Source organism: Eptatretus burgeri, chromosome 15, assembly GCF_056783735.1.
Source record: "Eptatretus burgeri isolate ZD-2024b chromosome 15, Ebu_testis_v1, whole genome shotgun sequence".
Taxonomy (NCBI): Eukaryota; Metazoa; Chordata; class Myxini; order Myxiniformes; family Myxinidae; genus Eptatretus; species Eptatretus burgeri.
Window position 1 is genome coordinate 6025738 of NC_140975.1, and position 6010 is coordinate 6031747.

A 6010-nucleotide genomic window follows, 5' to 3' on the forward strand; every position below is an offset into this window, starting at 1 on the left:
GAAAAAAAGAAAGTATTAAAGTCATTAGCCTTTATATTTGTGAAAAAAACTTCTCAAATAGCAATTTTGAAAATATTATTTAATAACGGTTTGTCGAAGTGAACTTCCTTATTTATACAAGTGTTCGTTGCTGGCCAAAAATTACCAAACATCCAGCACTTATATAATTTTTTGTTTCAACATATTTACCTTGATTTGTCAATTATGGGTGTGCAGAGTAATTAAAAGTATATTTTATATTAAATCCTTAATGTCAATATTATTGGAAAGTACTTAAACTGTACCCTTCAATGCCATACATTGGGTTCTGGCAGAAGTGAACTTCCTTATTTATATAAGTGTTAGTTGCTGGCCAAAAGTTACCAAACATCCAGCACTTATATAATTTTTTGTTTCAACATATTTACTTTGATTTGTCAATTATGGGTGTGCAGAGTAATTAAAAGTATATTTTATATTAAATCCTTTGTGTCAATATTATTTGGAAAGTACTTAAACTGTACCCTTCAATGCCATACATTGGGTTCTGGCAGAAGTGAACTTCCTTATTTATATAAGTGTTAGTTGCTGGCCAAAAGTTACCAAACATCCAGCACTTATATAATTTTTTGTTTCAACATATTTACTTTGATTTGTCAATTATGGGTGTGCAGAGTAATTAAAAGTATATTTTGTATTAAATCCTTTGTGTCAATATTATTGGAAAGTACTTAAACTGTACCCTTCAATGCCATACATTGAGTTCTGGCAGCCATTTTGAAAATGTTGTACAATTTAGAAAATAATGTTGATATTTTTTGGATCCGTTGAAAAAATATTTATAAGTATGTTCAAGTACAAACTCTGAATGTTTGATGTTTTTGTCCAGTGTGTAACATGTATGTCGCTCAGGAAGCCCACTAAGGGGGAGGGAGTTGAGGAAAGTATTCTGAGTGTTCAGGAAAAAAAATAACCAAACACCACGTGAAAACTCCAAATCCAACCTGAACAAGTCACTAAGTGGAGATGCAGCATCTAACCACCGGGTGGCAACAACAGCACAGGCCGAGAACGAAGGAAGCCATGAGGTACTCCCTTTTGAGAATACTTCGGGTCATGGTGAACTTCACTGTTAAATACACCAAGTTTGCATGTCGTGTTGTGTGTTTGGATTATTTCAGTGAAAGTGCTTGGAATTGGCAAGGTGCCTCCACCCTGCACCTTCAGCCTCATCACCCCCACACCACACCACCACATCCAAGAAAACTAGAGGGGGAGCACTCGGTGGAGTGCAAAACCTCCGCCGCCAATACTGCTGGGTCACTTAAGTGAACCTTATATCCTATTCATTGTAGGTCAAAACGGATCAGACTCTCCTGAACCACGATTGAATAAACTAAACAAGATCGATGCGCATGTAGAAATGCCAAAAAAAAATTGAAATTTTTTTGAAAATGGTCGCCATAGCGGCCATATTGGACTTTGGACCATGTCCAAAATCTCATGGCATGATCCTTGGACCATACCTAAACACCCCACCAAGGTTCGTCGAAATCCGTCCAGGAGTTTTTCTGTAATACTGTTCACAAACAAACAAACAAACAAACAGACAGGGGTGAAAACAGTAACCTCCGTCCATCTTCGATGGCGGAGGTTAATAATTACACTGCAACACAAAGGCCAGAGCAAAAAGAAGAGTATAAGGGAGAATGGGGGAGGTGGGGTGGGTTGGGGAAGGAGAGGATGAAGGAAGAAAAAAAGGAAGGAAGGAGGAAAAGAACAGAGAAGTGAAAATAAGTCTTTCCCTTCCCCGACCCTCCTCGCTCCCCTCCCCCGTTTCTGGATGTAATATGAAGATGTACATTTCTTCGCTATATACATCGTTCAAACTTCTCGGGGCAAACTAGCTGGCCAACCGAGAAACCATACCTCATTGTATTATAACCATACCTCATTACAATACCTCATTATATTATAACCATACCTCGTTACAATACCTCATTGTATTGAAACGAAAGACCAAGTAGGAACCCGAAGAAGTAAAGAACAAAGATGGAGTCATCAGGAGGAACCTGAATAGGATTCGGATTTCAGCCGCTACTCCACGACCCTCAACCCCATCCAGGCCCAGCCAAGTGAGCCTTACAGAAAACTTTCTGCAAGAATTCACTTCTCCTTAGAGAGATAGATAACAAAAGAGAGGAAAAGAGAGTTTTACAAACTTTACCAAACACTCAACAACCGTGATGCGAGTATTGGGTGGATTACCATCTGCTCACACATACATAGTGCGTACACTCGAGATTTGCTTGATATACATCTACCTACCCAAATTCCAGACTGTGCTACTAATAATAGTGAACTTCTTGATCTGTTTTTGTGCCCAAATCCTAGGTATTGCACTCCCACGATTTTGGCTTCACGCAGAAATTCAGGTCATACCAACAGTGAAGTCCAAATAACTTGCTCCTCAGCATCCACTACTGCCCATACATTTCATCGCACAGTTTTCCAGTAGGGCAAGACTGACTGGGATGTCTTTCGATCTTTCCTTGGGATATTCTCTGGAAGTCAGTGTTTTGCCTCAGCCCTTCTGAGGCAGCCACTGAGGTCACTGAATGTATTCAAGCTGGCATGGATCTCTTAATTCCTCCTGGGACCAAAGTGAAACGTCACTCCCAGCATTGGTTCACTCCTGCTTGTGCTGCTGCTATCCCTCGTCTAAACCACTTCTTCCATCAGGACCATCGAGTTGGGTCTGGTGAAGCTCATCATCTTTTTTGACTTGCTAGTAACCACTGCAAGAAAATTATAGCAGAAGCTGAGTCCAGTTATTCTAAGTCTGTTTGTAACTATTTTAACACAGCACCTAGGCTCCAGAGACTTTTGGAGAGTTGCTAACAGTGTCCTTAACCAAAATCTATCAACTGTCCCTGTCCTTTTCAATGGTCCTGAAGTCCTTTCCTCCCTGATTGATGAAGTCAACCTCTTTGCTGAGCGTTTCGCTGCAAACTCCACACTTGATGACCGAAATCAATTGTTGCCGATTTGACCCTCCTGTGTGGACATTAATATATCCACTGTCATTATCACTCCTCAGAAAGACAGGAAAGTCATCTGAAGGCTGGACATTTCAAAAGCTACTGAACCATATCATATCCCTGCAATTGTCCTGAAGATATGTTTGATTGTCCCCTATTCTCTCCAAGCTGGACAACCTATGCCTATCAAAGTTGGTTTTCCCACCTTTCTGGAAGTTGTATTAAGCTGTACCTCCATTTATAGGCTCTGGGGAGAAATCTGATCCATACAACTGATGGCCAATCAGCCTTATTCACATAATGAGTAAAGTATTTGAATGTCTTATCAACGAGCAGCTCATGACTTTCTTAGAAGAACCCAATCTCACAACTGATGCTCAGTATGAATTCCATCATTTCCAGTCTATTGGTGATTTCATTTTTTTGGATACATAGTCGAGGCTTGTGGAAGAACTATTATTAGTACACTGAATGCATCAGGACACAACAGGACTAAAGGGACAGTTGAGAGAGGGGGGAAACACCAACAGCAGAGTTGAATGTCAACATCGAGGCAGATTTGGACAAAATAGGTGTGGGGAGGAATGAGGGGCAGGAGATGATGCAGAGGGTGGAGGTGGACAAGACAGATACATGAGGAAACACTCAGGAAGAAAATGCGGGTGAAGGTTTGTGTGTGTGTGTAACCCGCAAATGGAGAAAAAGACCAACGAGAGAAAACTGGAAATTCGGAATGAGGAGGGATTGAGGAGGGATTAGGGTGGGTTAACTAAGGTAGAAAAGACAAGTCTGGAGACGGTGATGGTTCACGAGCAATGTACACGGTTCGCCTTTTTTATTTTTTGACCTTTGAGGGGACGCCACGGGCAAACTGGCAGGAATCGGGAAAAACATAAATGATGAAAGTTGTAGTACTCGAAGAGCACGACTTGCATACCAAGTTTCATTCGAAACAGTTGAAAACCCCAGGAGCTCGATGCCCAGTTTATTGATTTTTTTGACATTTTCTAAGTTCGTGACCTTGTGACCTTGACCTTGGGATGAAAATGAAAAAAAAAATCGAGCTCCGTGGGGCTATGCAGGTGCCATTGGGCTAACCAAATACCAAAACCCCTGCCAGATTCGACAAACCCCCTCAGAGAAGACGTAACTTGAAACCGGCTACCCCCTAAAAACACATGTTTGCTGTTGGGTGACTTTATGCCACTGCTGGTGCAAAAATTCAAGCAGCTCAGCTTTGTTTGATGGCTTGTGACCATCCATCTTCTTCTTGATCACATTCCAGAGGTTTTCAATGGGGTTCAGGTCTGGAGATTGGGCTGGCCATGACAGGGTCTCGATCTGATGGTCCTCAATCCACACCTTGATTGACCTGGCTGTGTGGCATGGAGCATTCTCCTGCTGGAAAAACCAATCCTCAGAGTTGGGGAACATTGTCAGAGCAAAAGGAAGCAAGTGTTCTTCCAGGACAACCTTGTACGTGGCTTGATTCATGAGTCCTTCACAAAGACAAATCTGCCTGATTCCAGCCTTGCTGAAGCACCCCCAGACCATCACCGATCCTCCACCAAATTTCACAGTGCGTGTGAGACACTGTGACTTGTTGGCCTCTCCAGGTCTCCGTCTAACCATTAGACGACCAGGTGTTGGGCAAAGCTGAAAATTGGACTCATCAGTGAAGATGACCTTACTCCAGTCCTCTGTGGTCCAATCCTTATGGTCTTTTGCAAACCTCAGCCTGGCTCTTCTTTGCTTCTCATTGATAACGGGCTTTTTTCTCGCATTGCACGACTTCAGCCCTGCCCCGAGGAGCCTGCTTCCAACCGTCCTCGCCGTGCACTTCACCCCAGCTGCCGTTTGCCATTCTTTTTGTAGGTCACTTGATGTCATCCAACGGTTGTTGAGTGACATTCGAATGAGTTGGCGGTAATCCCGGTCAGTGGAAAGTCGTTTTCGCCCTCTGCCAGTCTGTAGCTGTTTTCCCCAATGTCTGCTGCTTGACCTTGTTCTTATGAACCGCCGTCTTTGAAATTTTAAGGATGGAAGCAACGTGACGCTCACTGTATCCCTCTGCCACTAAATCTAGAATTGAACCCTTCTTTTCCTCACTCAAAACTTTTCTTTTCAACTCTTTTGGCATGGTCAATAGTTATTTTTTTGATTCCAATTACTTTTGAGGTACTACAAGCACTGTTTTTGCCATCCAACTGGTCCTATTGCAAGAGGATAGTGATGACCACAGCATGCTTTACCTTTACCTTTACCATACAGCATACTTTACCTTTTATACTTTACCTTGTTAAATAAGATTTGGTTCAGGTGATCACCTAATCAGTACCTCACTAAGTAGAATGAGGTGTGCCTGTGTTGGAATTCAACAGACACTGAAATGAAATGGCTGCCATACATGTAGAGATGCTGATTTTTTTTTTTGAGTGGTCTCTTCTTTTTTTCCAGAGCTGTATATACTTATACATATTGTTGTGGGCTGGGGGTCGGTGGCAAGAACGACCACGAGGTGGGGAAAGCTATGTCGTCTCCACCAGACTCCCCAGAATTGTGGGCTGTCGCTCGGATAACTCCGTGAGCTGGCGGGTCGTTTAACCGACCGTGGTCGCCAATATTTCAACCGCAAAGCGTAGGGTTTATTTGTCTATTACCAATTTACCGAATTAACTATGCGATTTCGACTACCGGGAAAACCATGCCCTCGGCACGTCTTGCTCGAACCGGGTCACTCTACCGACTGTGGTAGAGTTCCAACTACCGACTACCAACTCCGGTTCGGGTGCAGCCGAGCTGAAACTGCCAAAGCCGTGCCGGCTGGAATGAACGGATTATCGGGGATAAAACCCCGCCTAAACTCAGATCCGAACCATGCTGCACCAATTCAAGAGGAGACGGAAACGAACTCGGAACATTTCTAACAAGTGTTATTTACAGTAAATGAAGACACAAAGCAAGACAACACGAATATGCAAGTATTTACA

General features: G+C 42.8%; 1 long non-coding RNA gene across 4 annotated transcripts in view; it reads right to left on the reverse strand.

Annotated features, from left to right (window-relative positions):
- The window catches only part of LOC147011402 (uncharacterized), a 189865-nt gene that overhangs the window by 106672 nt on the left and 77183 nt on the right, over nt 1-6010 (reverse strand). The window lies entirely within an intron of this gene.